This window comes from Bos indicus, chromosome 11 (genome assembly GCF_029378745.1).
Source record: "Bos indicus isolate NIAB-ARS_2022 breed Sahiwal x Tharparkar chromosome 11, NIAB-ARS_B.indTharparkar_mat_pri_1.0, whole genome shotgun sequence".
Taxonomy (NCBI): domain Eukaryota; kingdom Metazoa; phylum Chordata; class Mammalia; order Artiodactyla; family Bovidae; genus Bos; species Bos indicus.
The window spans coordinates 28819693-28837189 of NC_091770.1; the positions used below are offsets into that span (position 1 = coordinate 28819693).

General features: G+C 43.2%; 1 protein-coding gene across 2 annotated transcripts in view; it reads left to right on the forward strand.

Annotated features, from left to right (window-relative positions):
- SOCS5 (suppressor of cytokine signaling 5) overlaps positions 1-17497 on the forward strand; it is a 121009-nt gene that overhangs the window by 17015 nt on the left and 86497 nt on the right. The window lies entirely within an intron of this gene.

The following is a 17497-nucleotide window of genomic DNA, read 5'->3' on the forward strand; positions in this document are numbered from 1 at the left end:
TTCTTCCAAAAAGAACATAGATGGTTCTGGTATGAATCCATGTCCATTTACTGATATTTGTGTTTGTTTGTTTGTTTAGATACCACTGATCATTTACTAGGGGCCTATCTCTCTTCCAGGCACTTACTCCATGTAGTAATCTATTTAAATCTTACTTATTCCATGTAGTAATTTATTTAAATCTCACCTACTCCAACCTAAATCAACTCAGAGTATGTATCCAGCTGATGCTTTTTCTGTTGGTGTTTTCCCGTGAGGAATAGATCACTGAGGGAAGTTGAAGAATTCTATATAGACCGTCCAGGACCACTCCTCAAACCAGGCTTTCAAACATTTTCTAGTGGGTATTGTTTATTTGACCTAAACGGGAAATTGTAAAGCCAGGTGTCAAGTTATGCAGTTTAAAAACAAAAAGCAACAGGATTGTGGTGACTATCTTTTCTCTGAGGAAGCAGGCAGAAGGAAGGGGATGAGCAGGAAGAGGGGGTACTCTAGAGCAGGCTTCCTGGAGCAGCCATTGTATCCTTCACAGAGGCTGTAGGAATAAGACTGGACCCTCTGCTCCAGGCGGGGATGTCCACGGCATCAAGGATTTTTTTCAGCAAGAAGGCAGCACCTCAAATCCTTTGTGGAACAAGACAGGTTATAAATAGATCTATAAATTTTTTTAACTAGAAGGCAACAGGCTTAGCACAGCTATTCTTCCCCGTTGGTTCTCCTCCCTGCACCGCTTTGCCTATTAAATCCCTGCTACCAGGCAGATCCACCTGCCTCTTAGCCAATCCGCTGCAGGAGCCTCAGGAGAGCCAGGCTGGAAACTGGCTTCTATTAGGGCTCCAGGTTGTGACCTTGCTTGTGGAAAAGACTAAATCTTCCTATCTTATCTCTGGCTAATTGGGCAGGAGGTAGAGGAGACAAGAATTTATGGTCCAATTTGCCACCTGCTGACTGAAACACTAATGTCTTCATTTCAGAGGCAGGCTCTGATTTTAGTGACAGGCTGAGGAGAAAAATGATGTAGGCTGGGTTTCTGGAACATGTAGTGAAGACCTGCTCACAGGGCTTTTAAGTACAAAATCTGAAGACTGGTATTTTATTGGCCAAGTTATATGTGGCTTGTGTTTTGTGTGTGCATGTGTGTGTGTGTATGTGAGAGAGAGAGAGAGAAGCAGAGAGATTGATTTCATCTCCTAACAGATCCAACGGAGAAGGCAATGGCACCCCACTCCAGTACTCTTGCCTGGAAAATCCCATGGATGGAGGAGACTGGTAGGCTGTAGTCCATGAGGTCACTAAGAGTCGGACATGACTGAGCGACTTCCCTTTCACTTTTCACTTTCATGCTTTGGAGAAGGAAATGGCAACCCACTCCAGTGTTCTTGCCTGGAGAATCCTAGGGACAGGGGAGCCTGGTGGGCTTCCGTCTATGGGGTCGCACAGAGTCGGACATGACTGAAGCGACTTAGCAGCAGCAGCAACAGATTCAAAGGCATTTGAGCATGCAGGGACTTAGAAATTATTTAGCCCCGGGCATCTCACACTTTGTTGTGCATCAGGATCACCTGCCGGCTTGTGAAAGCGCTGACTGCTAGGTCTCGACCCAATGTTTCTGACTCCGGGTGGGGCCTGAGAATTTGTCGTTCTCACAAGTTGCTAAGTGAAGCTAATACTGCCAGTCTGAGGACCACACTTGGAAAACCACTAATTTAGTCCAATATCCAGATTACCGATGAGGAAACTGAAGCTCAAGAATTAAAAGTACATGTTTAAGGGCCCACAACTGATTATTAGCTAAAGCCGGACGAGAACAGAGATACCTGACCTCTAATCTGGTGCTTTCCCACTGCTTCAAGCTGGTGCGTGGTCAGAGTGCCAGGGAGGTGCCATTCCAATGATAAACATATTATCCTTTATGGCTGAAGATAACCAGTGTCCACATTGTCCTCTGCTGTCCTCCATAGCCCAACATCACTGGCTGTGCTGGCTCAGGACATAAATAGACCAGCCCAGCCCAGCCCAGCCCACTCACTCCACCATCCAGTGGGACTGACAACCAGGTCCTATTCCCACAGCCAGGGCGCCTACTCACTCCCCTCATTTCCTCATGGGTAACTAAGCTGAGATCTGAGGCCTCTGGTGACCACTGGTCATGCATATTGGCCCTGAGGAATAGCTCTTTCTACATCTTCCCACGTTCACCAGGGCTTTGACCTCAGTGTCTGACATTTAAGCCCTTTATCCTGCTTAGCGACTAAGTCCCCTTCTGAGGCTGGAGCTCACTCTGAACGACCATCCAGCACTGGAGGACTATCCTTCTGTTGGTCCCCTTCCTGGGCCGGAGTGTTGGCCTACACCCAAACCCCGTGGTTGGGTCCTACAGCCCACGGGCCAGCCTCCTACATGGTTTTTGTCCATTCAGAGGTCTTCTGAGCACTAATTATCTTTTGAATTCCCAGGGTCTGTGCTCTGCCTGCCAGATTGGAAATCCCAGGTTTGACCTGATATAAGTCAAAGCTGAGATTTTCATCAAAAATTTTTAAAAATTAAAAAAAAAAATTTAAAACGCTTCATTCTATTTTTTTTTTTTTTTTTACAATTTGATTTGAGGATGGTTCTGAACCTCTTTTCTAGTGACTTCCTCTGCTGTAGAGTTGATTCTTTTGTTTCTCCCAAGCATACCTTGCCTGGTGAGATGGTGTGGGAAGTCAGGTTGCCGTTTTAAAGGGTCCCTACCTTGGGATGATGCTTGTCTACCTATCATGGGCCAGTTTCTCCACTGGATCAGTTCCCCAACCCCATATAACCCTAGCCACATTCCTTGGTTTGCCCAGTGAGACCCAGCACAAGGATGTCCTAAAGAGGACAATGCTTTGAGTGGGTTTTCCCCACCATGGGGAAGGGATACACTGACCCATCCACAATGGTACCTTACAGGCCTCTTTTCATTTGGAAGTGATGCTCCAAAGACATGGTCTTATAGGAGACAAAGAATTGGCTAGATTACTCTGCATAAGGAGTTGGTAGATACTGGAGATGAAGGAAAGATACAAAAGAGAGGACCCTGGAGAAGTCTGGAGTAGTTTGAGTGACATAGAAAGATGCTGGAACCTAGGGGGAAAGGAGCCAATAAGACATTCCCTATGTGACATGACCAGAGGACTTCTGCTGTTGAATTTTAATTTGTCTGCTGTCAGGCAAGATGATCTCTTCCCTACTCCAAACCTAGATACACCTCTATAGCTTTTGTGGTGGAGACATGAGGGGTGAGACAACAGGTCAATATAGAGAAACATGGTCTGCTCCACTCATCTCTGCTGAGACTTATGAGCTAGGAGTGTTGGACCTCGATTTTAGGCAGGAAACTGCTAGTTCCAGTTGGTCAACCCCTGCTAGCAGGGTGAGCGGGTCTGGGAGAAGCAGGGAGAAGCGCTTGACACAGAAGCAACTGCCAGGTAGACTTAGGCAGGGACAGGAAACATAGCCCCTGTTTGCCAAACACACCAGAGGCTTTGAAGGCAACTCTGAGATGACTGTGCTGGGTTATTCTGGGATTCATTGTCATTCCACTCTCACAGTTTGAGAGAGCTAGCCTGATATCAGACACTCTATAGTCTCTTAAATTTGGATCCAATTAACTTGGAATCTGCGTTCCCATGGTCAGGAGTTTGGGTGAAATTACCTTTTTCTTGTCTGTGAAGAAACAAATCAGAAGTAGAGACAAGATGGTAGGAAACATGTTTAGCCTATGCAAATTTAGTAATCCTTGGCTTATTGCCTTGGGGAGAGAATGCAATAAATGCATTGATAGTTGATGGGGGTTTACAGTTTTAGGGAAAAAAATTTTAAAACACTTCATTCTATTTTTTTTTTTTTTTTTACAATTTGATTTGAGGATGGTTCTGAACCTCTTTTCTAGTGACTCCCTCCACTGTAGAGTTGATTCTTTTGTTTCTCCCAAGCATACCTTGCCTGGTGAGATGGTGTGGGAAGTCAGGTTGCCATTTTAAAGTGTCCCTCAAACACCCTAGAATGGGACAGCTTTTCCTTCTCCTCTCCAAGTAAGTGTCAACCATCAGGGCTGCAGTAGATTGTCAGGATGTGGCAGTGGGAATGAAAAGGGAGGCGAGGAAAAGGTTCTTGCTAAAACCATTCCCTTCCCTTCCCTTCATTTATTCCTAGTCCAAGAGCGGCTGGAATGAGTCACTCAGAACACACCTTGGTCTTTTTCCTGAGAAAGCCAAACTTGGAAGTGACTAGCAGGTCTAATTGTGCCTCTGTGGAATCTAAATTCTGGAAGGAGACAAAGAGAGGTCTGGAGGCCTCTGACTGGAGAGCCTGATGGATTAAATCCAAGCCGCCAACCGTCCCAAGAAGCTGTCAGGGTGCCTGGGCTGCGTGGAGTCAATCTGGACGATGCATTCCAGATGGTTTGCCTTTTTCCTTGGGTTTGGGGCCAGTTGGAGCTCCTGGGCGGTCTCCCAAGGTAGACCCCCAGAGAGCATAGGGCAACTGTCCAGATGGGAGGGACAGGCCGAGGATCACTGTGGCAGGCTCGAAATTAGAGGGAAGGGCCCCCCTCCTTTGTGTCGAGCATCTGGATATCATTTTTCAGGCTATTAAAAACACTAACTCTACTTTGTTAAATGCAGCCAATTCATTTTTTTTCAAAAAGCAGTTGGGGGCCAAGCAGTTGCCCCAAAAGGGATCCAAATAACTTGGGGCTGTGATATGGGGTGGCTCAGAAAAGGGGCTGCAAACCTTGCTAACAAGCATCCGACCACCACCTCCACTCCAACCTCCCAACTTCACCAGTTCACAGGCAATGACCCCACCAATGGCAAAGACTCAGGACAGTGCCAGGGTTGTGCAGTGTATTTTACTTTTTGTTTTTGTGCAAAATGTATGAGGCAGATGAAGAACCTTTTCTTCCACATCGAAGGCTTTCTGATTAGGTTACTGAAAATAAGCGGGAGATAGACAGAAGAGTGGGGGCAGGAAGAGCACGCGAGAGAACAGAGAGAAGGAGCAGACTGGATGAACCACTGAAAACTCTCTGTGGACTCCAGCGTCTGTGAATCAGCTCTAGCCATGACTGAATTTGCTGCTATGGAAAGAAGGCCTGTTTATCTGTGGTCCTGTTGCAACCACGTGGTTGGCCAGCAACCTGAGGGCAAGCAGCTAAGAGCAGCCCACTTCCCAAGGGGCCGAGGGAAGAGACAGGAGGTGAAGGATGAGCTTCTACGCATGAGTGTCCCAGGCTGGTTGGAAGAGAAGTGGTCCCAGCTCTGGGGAAATCCTGGCGAGGCAGCAGGCCCCAGCGCTAGGGAGCTTCTGGGTTACTAGAAAGAGAAAAATTGCAAAGCACCATGGAATAAACAACTGCAAGGGAAGGGGGTTCGTAAGTACTAAGGGGACACAGGGCGGGGTGAACAGAACAGTTTGGGATGTTTTGGAAGGAGAAAAGTTGCCAAAAAAGAAAAACCTTTCCAATCCAATAACCTTACCCAGAGGAATCAGAGGAAGCCCAAGGATAGATCCTGCCCGACCATCCCAATGTCTGTTCTGTTGCTTTGAGAACTGTGCTTTAGTCAAACTATTTTGGACACATTTCTAGAGGGTAGATACCAGAAAGTAAAAATCTTACACATCCGATCAATCCCCAAAAGTATCCTGTTTGAGGAGTGGAAATGTCTTCTATATGTATCTCCTAGCTCCAGGCACTACTTGTGATGGCAAAAGCAAGCTTCCTAAAATGTTCAGCCTAGTCCACTTTTGGGAGAAAGTGATGATATTTGGGACATAAATGTTTACTGTAAATATACATCATTATACATGAACAAACCAGAAGTAATCAAGTACACAAGTTGTACACTGCACACTTGTGATGACATGCCCCTATGCAGGGTATCCATGCCCCTAACTCTTATTCATGCCATGTCCTTGGGAATCAGTCAAGAGGATTGCTATATCCATTATTCAGAGACCTCACTTGACCCTGGTCCTCACGGATGCCTCAGCGTGAAAATCTCCAGCTCCGAGGCCCAGACCCTCGCCTGTCTTGACAGGGCAAACAGCTCCCATTGTGTGCCAAGGTATTATTAATGAACTCTGATCTCACTCATGGAAGCTCTGCTGTGAAATGCCAGTCCTGTTAATAGCTCACCGTCAGGCTCTGTGCTCGTCTTCATGGAGTCGTACCTCAGGACTAACCTTTATCTTCCTTTTATGATCCCAGAACATTGACAGATTCTCAAATGCCATAACAATAAAACACATCATGAGCATCAGCCAGTCCTTCTAAAATAATATTGATGTCAGTGACAGGCACGCTATTTTCACCTCCAGATTTAAATGGGGGTGTTTTGATATGGTTTCCCAGACCAGGAGACTTACATAGTAGAGAACTTCCACGGACTGGATCTTTCTTGCTCACTTGAATTTTAAGAGAAAATTTCTCAAGGGGATCAGATAAGTGTTGCTCTAATTCTTGACACAGAGCAACATTAGTGCTTGTCTTGTTCACACTTGCTAACCAGCATTACTCTTCTGCATGAAGTTACATCCTTTCCTGCTGTGGTTGGATCTCTGCCTTTGTGACTCCTGCTTCTCCGCAGTAAGTTGATGAGGGAGCCTGGGATTCTCCCAGTCAGCAAAACCTGAACCTGGCCCCAAATCAGATTGCCTAGGGAACAGAAACAACAGGTGAAGGGAATTGCTACCCAGCCCCAACTCCATGGCCATCCCATCTTCATTTTTTTTTCCTGGAGTTGCCACGAGCTCTACTTGAGGCTGAAGCTCTGGTGCTTGCTCAGGAAGAAGATGCGTGGGGAGCTATTCCCTGATGAACTGGAGTCCTTGAGTCTCTATTCCGTAGGAGTTTCTTCTAGATTTTCTAGGATAACTCATCCCACCAGAGGAAATGAGCTCATCTAGTCACTGACCTGACAGATGGCAATGACTTTGGTCAAGAGTGCCAAGAAAAACACCCCAGAAGATGGCTGCTCTGCCCTGTGGCTTTGGTGGCAGCGCCATGTGGATGGGTCTGTCTGCCTATAGCCTTCTCATACCCACAGAGTGTAAACACCAGGAGCAGCCACATTCCTTGGGATCTGCATAGGGGGTGCCTCAGTGGGCATCTGACCTGATCTGAGTCCACAGAGAAGAAGCTGTTAAGCCAACTCTCATCTGGGAAATGCAGAGCTGTTTGTATACTCTGACCTGGTAGAGTCCATCCTGGAACTGTGAGCCAAGGAAAGTTGGCTGAAACGAGCAAGACTCATTTAAGAAGCTGTAATGGAGGAACGCCCATTCTGCCCTGGTGGCTGGCTGCCAAAGTAGATTGGCTCCAGGTAAGCCACTGGCAAGGACAACAATGCTTCTTCCTGCTCCACATCAGTAACCTGTGCATGGGTCGTGTGCTGCAGGAGGAAGGGCAGGGTGTGGAACTGGAAGGGTGCCAGAGGTTTATGTAGTCTGTAATCCTGGGACTCAGTGAATTCTTCCCTCTGATCTCCTACTTCCAGGAGGCTTCCTCTCCTCACGTCTCTCCAGGTACTGTGATGAACCTATGATTTGATATTGAGGCTTTCATTTAATATTTCCATACCATCTCTGTCCACGCCTTCATCCGAGATTTTGTTGTGTTCTTGGCTGACCCAGATGATCATAAATCTGAGTTTTTTCCTCCAGTTTCTTCCACTTGTAACTGAGAAATGAGATTATCATGTAGTAAGCACTCTAAGAAAAAGGTACACAGGTTTGCTGTTACCAAGGGTATCTAAATTGACTTTAATCCATAGCAATTCATGTTAGGGGGAAAGGCACAGCAGTTTCCTTTTTCGAGTTTTCCCTCTGATTGTTCATTTTGTCCTTGTAACTCGTAGGAGCATGTAGAGATGAGTCAGAATACCTCTGTTTGACAGCTGAGGACAGTTCAGCTCCACAGTGACTTGTTTGAGGGAGTCCAGGTAATTGGTGACAAAGCTGATGTCTGGTCTCCTGATTTCCATTCTGGGGTTCTTTTTACCAATCTTCCTTATTTCATTCATGCATGTGTGCTAAGTCACTTCAGTTGTGTCCGACTCTTTTTACAGTCCATGCTACATGCTATGGACTGTAGCATGCCAGGCTCATCTGTCTAGGGGATTCTCCAGGCAAGAATACTGGAGTGGGTTGCCATGCCCTCCCCCAGGGGATCTTCCTGACCCAGAGATTGAACCCTCATCTCCTGAGGCTCCTGCACTGCAGGCAGATTCTTTACCGCTGAGCCACCCGGGAAGCCCTTTTCATTCATTCAGTGTAGCGATTGAAATAAAAAATTGCCCCTACATGCCATGGTAGAAACAGGTCTGTAGTCTTGTCTCCTAGCCTGCCCACAGAAACCATCTGTCCAGTCACACAAATAGCACCATGTTTCAGCCTCTGCACCTTGGCTCCTGCCATCACTTGCTTGAACTGCCCTCCCTCATTTCTCTGCTTAATGAAATTTAACTGTCCCTTAAGCCCAAGCTTAACTGTCTTCTCTTCTATATTGCTCTTCTGATATAGCAGCAGAAGTAGTTTTTCTTACCTGAGACAGAGTTAATAAAAAAAGGTGTACAAAGCCATCTTATACTGCCTTGGATTATAGCTTTTTTTTGCAGGTGAATTTTTTTCTCCCCAAATAAACTGTGAGTCCAAAAAGACAGAAATTGTGTGTCACACATCTTGTGTTCTCTGGAGAGTCTCACATAGACTATAAGCTCAGTCTTTATTGAATGAGCACATGTGACCTGGAGGAGGTTAGCTGGCTCCTTGACATAGTCACAGTACTGAGATTTGAATTCCGAATTCCAGAAGCGGGCCTCCATGTTCTTTCCACCAAGGAAACAATGCAGTTTTCACTATGACTAGCCTCTTTGCAGGTCAAAAATGGTTGAAAATAGGCTACTTCATATGGACCAGTCTAATACAATGCATATTGAGTTATTCTAAAAAAAATAGAATAGGTAAAAAAAAACCCTGAATTTCCTGGGTTGTTGGCTAGCGGTAAATGAGGAGCCCTCTTTCAAGGATGCTGCTTTCTCTCACAAACTTGAAAATGGATTCTCGCCATGAGTCAACGTGGGAATAAAGTATGGTGGTCATTAAGCTGGCTTCATGGGCTAAAGAAAGAGGAGATTGAGAGTGACCCACTGTTAATCTTTTTTTTTTTTTTTCTCAATCATTTTTTAAAATTTTAATTAATTTTATTTTGGCCGCGCTGGGTCTTTGTTGCTGCACTCGGGCTTTCTCTAGTTAGCGTGCATGGGCTTCTCATTGCCGTGGCTTCTCTCGTTGCAGAGCACGGGCTCTAGAGTGCGAGCTTTAGTACTTGCAGCATGTAGGCTTCCTTGCCCTGCAGCTTGTGGGATCTTCCTGGACCAGCTATCGTACCGGTGTCTCCTGCATTGACAGGTGGAGTCTTAACCCCTGGGCCACCAGGGAAGTCCCAGTATTACCTGCTTTTATCAACCATGCACTGTTTCTGTCTGCACTGACTAAGCATGCTCTGCCCACAGTGGATGAATTTATGTAGATACAGAAATAACACAGAAATCCGTCATTGAATGCCAATCTTGTGATCATCTATTGCTCCTGCAAGTCATTTTAGTAAAAAGCTTAGATTTAGTGGATATCTTTTGTCTCTCTTCTTTTTGTTTTATATTAAGAGTTGAATTAAGGGTAGAACTCCAGGCCTCACTCTATAAATGAAATGTACACTCAGTCTGTATACTGAATCAATCTGTATACTGAAATGGAATAAAACAGAATTAATTATGCTGACTTGGAACCTCTCAGGAAGCTGCTTGGGTTGGGAGACTCCCAAGGGAATTACGCAAGGGACAACAGTATTTCACTCACCTGCCTTTAGAGTCGGGTGGGATGTGGTCAGCTGTAGAGCTCTTCTTCTGCTGAGCAGAGGTACAAGTTTGGGTCAGAATTAAATGGCTCAAGCCAATAGAGGAGAGACAGATTCTATCCTCTTTCACTTGCGGTTGTGAAGCTGTCTTTAAATAAATATTAAGCACATATTTTTCTATATGTGTTTGAAGCAATACAAAGTTGTCCCATTAAGGCATCTGTCTGTCTTGGCCCAGCCTTGTTTATCAGTGTCATTTTACTTATCAAAGGGAATGGACCACTCCTTGAACAGTCACAGAAACCACAGTGGAACTCAGGAAACTTAACCAGTCTTGCATCCTATCATTCACATCCCATTGCTAAATAACAATTCATTCCATTTGTTTATTAATGACAATTATCTGCATTGCTCAAATGACTTCCTCATCCAAATTAAATATTAGGATACTAGGTCACAACATGGCCTTTCTGAAGGCCATACTTCTCTGATGTACAAAAGAGAATCAGCAAACCAAGCAAAGACTAACAGCCTACTTCCTACCAGGCACTGTGTGAGGCTCTGGATAGTACAATAGGTTGGATCTAGTTTGGCTTATTCAGAAGACAACCCTGAGACAAACCAAGGACTGTTTTTATAGAAGTATAAAAATAGTCTTCAGTACATCATCTTTACAAAATTATAGACACATCCTAAGCAGCTCTTGCTTCCTTTAACAACTCATTATGAATTCTTTATCCATGCAGTTACCTACATTGCAGTAGCATTTATTTTGTTCACGTCTCTAGTGCTTCTTAGTATGATGAATTTATAACTCAGAGACTAAAAGTAGAATCCCCTCTTACGTGTTCTAAAATTACTCCTTTCAAAGTTCAAAAGCTCCTTCTCCCTTTTAGTTTTAGTGGTGGAAAATCTGGTGAATCATTCCTGATTACACAGTATATAAACTTCATAGTTTCATAAAATCTAATCATGTTCCTGTTCAGTCTTCCTTCCAACGTGCTTTACCCCATTCAGTAAGTCATCAGTCCTCAAGTCATTTCTGAGACCCTTCTGGAGCTTTTCTAGATTTTCATATTTGTATTGATGTGTACTGTTTCCAGGAGAGAAAGCAATACCTTTTCGAGGTTTAGATTGCCATGATTCTACAAATATCCAGGTTGATGTTTACATGGCTCTTTAATAATCAACAGGTCAGTATTTCACATCACCATTTGTCATTAATCCATGCTTCTTACCCAGATATTTCTTGCTGTATAAACGTCCTTACTGAAAAAATAAAACAGCTACAACTGAAGTAAACACCTGTCTAGAACATTCCTTCAAAACTCCTTGTCTGCTGCTGCATTCTCTTCCCTGATTTTGGTTTTCTGTGTACATTTAAGCACTCATCTATGTGCTCAAAATAAACAGATGCAAAACAAAACAACCAATATATCCTTCCTTTCCTCTTGCAGAATCCCAATCAACAAACCCTCTCGTTACTCCCTACCCATCCTCATTTTTCTCTTTCCCCTATTTCTACACCCTCACTAAACTCCCTTTTCTCTTCGTTCTTTGTCATCTTTTTCTTGTCACAGGGTATATGTTGAAAACACAACAGAAAGAAAAGACTTCCCATTCTCCAGTTAATGTGTAGCCAGTGCAGTGAGGAGGAAATAGGTCTCTTAGGCCAAATAAATTTTAGCAATTAACAGTATCTTCTGTGCATCATACTTAAAAATGCAGCTTTTGACATTTCATACTTTACAAATGTCAATTGTGAGACTTGCACTTAGGTAATAATTAACTATTAAACTACTCCACAAACATTGAATATGATTTAGCATGGTGCCTTGGGTATAGGAAATGTATTGTAAATAATTGATGAGGCTTTACTCTGATAACTATATGAGAAATGCCTACTGTCCTGTAGGTTATACTACTTAATGCAGATGTCCGGTGGCAGTTTAGTTAGCTTTATGAATGTTCTTGATGGATGGATAGAAACCACGTAGTGGATTGATAAGGAATGGATGGAGTGTATGGGTTTAAGTTTTTAGGAGATAATAGTCCCTTGGGGATCTTCCAGATAGTTTGTGGGCTAGTACTCTACAGAATTAACACAAATATGACAGGAATATATATTTAAGGAAATTACTTAGTTCTAGACAATGATGCTTTTTAATGTTTCATTGGTGTTTTCCAAAAAGGCAGGATTGCACCCATTCACTCAGGAAAAGCTTTTTTTAAAAAAAAGCAGATTAAAATTAGAAAATTGTCCAGAGTGTCTTTAATCTTTCACTGAACTGTCCACTCTAAGTACTTCTTTTCTAAGGACTCATCACTGCACTCCAAACTTCCCCAAAAAAGCCTCTACTGAAGTTTCGTCCTGAGTTTTCTAGTGACAGGTTTAATGCCAGCAGGGCTCCATGGACATGTAAACGGGATCTTCACCTTTACATACTCAAGCCACTGAGTAGGTGGCATCATATTTCAGTGAACTGGGAAATTCACAGGGACAAGCATGTTGACCCAAACATATGAAGATTGCTGAGTCTAATATTCTAAAATACGTAATTAGTCAATGACTAGGAAGCCTTCCTCACATCAGTCTGGAAAGATAGTCAAATACAGAATGTTTTCTTTTTCTTAGATAACTGAGCTAGTTGACTAGTCAATACTATACGAGTTGCTAATTTTAGAGGTTTTGGACTCAATTCAACAGCATAGACATAAACAAAATATGAGGACAAAAAACGGCAATATTTTTTTCAGAACATAACAAAAGTCCCTGTCAGTGGCTGCACATTGTTCATGAGAACCCTGTTGAAATAGAAGAATATAATAAAAACCAACTGTCCCTCCCGGCTGAAAGACACAGACATATGACCTGTGGTTTGAGAGATGCCCGAATAGACTCCTTTAACATATTAATATTAAAACTTGACCCCATGAGATCTTCAGTTTCTGCTTCAAAGACACTGTGGCTTGTGGAAGGGTCCATAGGCACATCCTCCTGATTTGGTCTCTGAAAATCGTACACTGAAGGTCCACAGGCACATCCTCCTGGTTTGGTCTCTGAAAATCGTACACTGAAGGTCCACAGGCACATCCTCCTGGTTTGGTCTCTGAAAGTCGTACACTGAAGGTCCATAGGCACATCCTCCTGATTTGGTCTCTGAAAATCGTACACTGAAGGTCCACAGGCACGTCCTCCTGCTTTGGTCTCTGAAAGGCAGTGTGTCCCCCTGTCCTCCAGCTGCATTGTTCATCTCAGAGCAGTGCATAAAGATCCTACAGAACTGAAGATCCTACCCGCTCTTATTTACAAACCTCTTTGATATCTATTCACGGACGTTGGTGCAGAATGAAAATGCACAGGACATACAATTTCTTCCTAAGATTTCACTATTTTCTTTCTGCTATTTAGGAATAGGAAGTCTATTAATTTAAAGAAAATGTCCATGATTTCCCTGGTGGTCCAGTGGTTAAGAATCTGCCTGCCAATGCGGGAGACATGACTTTGATCCCTGGTCCGGGAAGATTCCACATGCTACTGGGTGACTAAGCCTGTGAGCTGCAACTACTGAAGCCCGCACACCCTAGAGTGTGTGCACTTCAACAAGAGAAGCCATAACCGTGGTGAGAAGCCGTGCACAGCAACCAGAGACAGCCTGCGCAGCAGTGAAGACCCAGCACAGTCAAAAGTAAATAAGTACTTTTTAAAAATTAGGCAAATGTCCACAGAAAGCATATCATCCTCCAGGTAATTTGATCACATCTACCAAATTTTAGTTAATTTGTGAAAGCAAAGAGGAACTGAGGAGCCTCTTGATGAAAGTGAAAAAGGAGAGTGAAAAAGCTGGCTTAAAAGTCAACATTCAAAAAATTAAGATCATGGCATCCAGTTCCATCACTTCATGGCAAATAGATGGGGAAACAATGGAAACAGTGACAGACTATTTTCTTGGGCTCCAAAATCACTGCAGATGGTGACTACAGCCATGAGATTAAAAGACACTTGGTCCTTGGAAGAAAAGCCATGACAAACCGAGAGCATATTAAAAAGCAGAGGCATTACTTTGCGGACAAGTGTCCATCTAGTTAAAGGTATGGTTTTCAGTTCAGTTCAGTTCAGTCACTCAGTCGTGTCTGACTCTTTGTGACCCCATGAATCACAGCACGCCAGGCCTCCCTGTCCATTACCAACTCCCGGAGTTCACCCAGACTCACGTCCATCAAGTCAGTGATGCCATCCAGCCATCTCATCCTCTGTCATCCCCTTCTCCTCCTGCCCCCAATCCCTCCCAGCATCAGTCTTTTCCAATGAGTCAACTCTTCACATGAAGTGGCCAAAGTATTGGAGTTTCAGCTTTAGCATCATTCCTTCCAAAGAAATCCCAGGGCTGATCTCCTTCAGAATGGACTGGTTGGGTCTCCTTGCAGTCCAAGGGACTCTCAAGAGTCTCCTCCAACACCACAGTTCAAAAGCATCAATTCTTCAGCACTCAGCTTTCTTCACAGCCCAACTCTCACATCCATACATGACCACAGGAAAAACCATAGCCTTGACTAGACGGACCTTTGTTGGCAAAGTAATGTCTCTGCTTTTGAATATGCTATCTAGGTTGGTCATAACTTTTCTTCCAAGGAGTAAGTGTCTTTTAATCTCATGACTTCAGTCGCCATCTGCAGTGATTTTGGAGCCCAACAAAATAAAATCTGACACTGTTTCCACTGTTTCTCCATCTATTTGCCATGAAGTGGTGGGACCAGATGCCATGATCTTCGTTTTCTGAATGTTGAGCTTTAAGCCAACCTTTTCACTCTCCTCTTTCACTTTTATCAAGAGGCTTTTGAGTTCCTCTTCCCTTTCTGCCATAAGGGTGGTGTCATCTGCATATCTGAGGTTATTGATATTTCTCCCGGCAATCTTGATTCCAGCTTGTGTTTCTTCCAGTCCAGCGTTTCTCATGATGTACTCTGTATATAAGTTAAATAAGCAGAGTGACAATATACAGCCTTGATGTACTCCTTTTCCTATTTGGAACCAGTCTGTTGTTCCATGTCCAGTTCTAACTGTTGCTTCCTGACCTGCATGGTTTTACCAGTAGTCATTTATGGATGTGAGATTTAGAGCATAAAGAAAGCTGAGCGCTAAAGAATTGATGCTTTTGAACTGGGTGTTGGAGAAGACTCTTGAGAGTCCCTTGGACTGCAAGGAGATCCAACCAGTCCATCCTAAAGGAAATCAGTATGGAATATTCATTGGAAGGACTAATGCTGAAGCTGAAACTCCAATACTTTGGTCATCTGATGTGAAGAACTGACTCATTGGAAAAGACCCTGATGCTGGGAAAGATTGATGGCAGGAGGAAAAGGGGACAATGGAGGATGAGATGGCTGGATGATATCACCAGCTCGATGGACATGAGTTTGAACAGGCCCTGGGAGTTGGTGATAGACAGAAAATCCTGGCATGCTGCAGTCCATGGGGTCGCAAAGAGTTGGACACGACTGAGCGACTGAAATGGACTGAACCAAATTTTAAAATGAGGAGGAAACTCTGGGAAGATGGAGGAAGTGGTAGCATAGATTTGAATCTCCCCAAATCCCTTCCCCCAAATAAATAACTGGATAGGAAAACTCAAAACCCTTGAAAATATTTACAGTAAAGCTTTAGGTGATAAAGTAGCTCTGTGAACATCAAAATACCAACCAAATGGGATAGCCAGAAGACCTGCCTGTTATCAGCTCCTATGTATGAGGAAGCAGAGAAATCCATGAGAAAGTGTATCCAAAAGATCAGGGGATGGAAAAGTTGAATAACAGCCAAGAGGTATTTGCTGAAAAGCATTTGGGCTCGTGTGATAACAGCCCTTGCATGGAAAAGAAAAGTTTGGAAGGGAAAACTGCAAATTTAAAGAGATTTGAAAGATATATCAATAGTTTTTTTAACGGACAAAACTAAACTATCATATTTATGGATGCCACTTGGGGGGTAAAACCACAAAAGAAATTGATTTCTATAAAAATCAGTATAGTGGTTATTATCGGGGAGGGAGGCAGTTGTGATCATGGAGCACATGGAAGGCTGGCAAAGTCCTCTTTCTTGACCTGAGTGATGGTTAAGGGGGTGCTGCCTTATAACAATCCACTAAGCTCTGCATTTATTTTATTTGGTTTTCTGTGTTTGTATTGTATAATAAAAAAAGGCTTTAAAAATTTTTAATGAACATATCCTTTGGCCTAGGAATTTCACTGCTAGGGATTTGTCTGTAAGAGAAACTCACCAGAGTATGCAGAGATAGGCATGCCCATTGCAGCATTGTTTGAAATAGCCAAAAAGTTGTGGGAGGGATGGATATGAATGTGTATTAGGCGGAGACTCAGTAAATAAATTATGAAACAGCCAGCCATTTAAAAGAATACTATGCAGTCAAGAAAAAAAATGAGATGGGTCTCATCTATACATGTTCCCAGACATATCATTATGTTTTTCTAAAAACCAAGATGTACAACAATATTATTATGATCCCATATATGTAAATACATACACAGACACACAATGCATTCACATTTAAAATATTTGAAGGAATATCTAAGAAACAGTCAAAAATCTTTACCCTCAAAGTTGAGTGGGAGTAGGGAGGGAGTCAAAGAGTGAGAATTCAATTGTCATTTTGTGTGTTTTTGTATTTTTCAAAAGTATGTGTGTATTTTATTGTTATTTTTAAAAAGCTGATGCCTTGATTGCAGTCTTGTGAAAGGCCCTGAGCAGGAGAAACCAGCTAAGCTGTACCTGTATTTCTGACAGAAAGAAACTGTAAGGTAATAAATTTTGTTGTAAGCTCTGTTTTGGAATATTTGTTACACAGGAACATGGAACTAACACAGTAGACTAAACCCAGTCCCTTCTGGAAGTAGAGCACATGCGGTGAAACACTTGCCTCTGGGAGGCTGCAGCTGGATGGATGCAGCACATGCGTTGGGTGGATGCAGCACATGCATTGAGTGGGTTCAGCACATGCATTGGGTGGATGCAGCACATGCGTTGAGTGGATGCAGCACACGCATTCGGTGGATGCAGCAAAGTCAGGATGGTTTGGTTTTTTTAGCAAATGTCCTCACCTGCGCCACTTTATTTTGTTTCAACTCTTTTCTAGCCAGATGACCTTATCTCTGAAGACTTTATTCAAAATGGGCTTTCTTTACGAATTCATTTTGTTTTCTTTTCTAGCAGTGAGTTTTTTTCAACCCTATCTTTTATCTGAAAATTGCAGTTTGAAAGTGATTTAGTTAAGAATCATCCCAGATTCCAGTTTATTACTCTATACAATTATTTTCTGTCCTTGACTGCTTTGCTCCATTGTCTGCCTTCTTCTACCTTTCTTTAGAGCTTTTCTTAATTCTTTCAGTGCTTGGATGGAGCATAAGAATCTACTTGAGTAAGCCCTCCTATTATTCTCCCATTTCAACATTTTTTCTTTTCTTTTTCTCCCTGGAACTACATTTTTTATATTATAGTCATTGCTCTGAAAGCTTGTGCATGACTTCCTTTTATTTCTCATTTAATTAAGAAAGAAGGAATAAATCCTCCTGTAAGAGATAGACCATCAGATCAGATCAGATCAG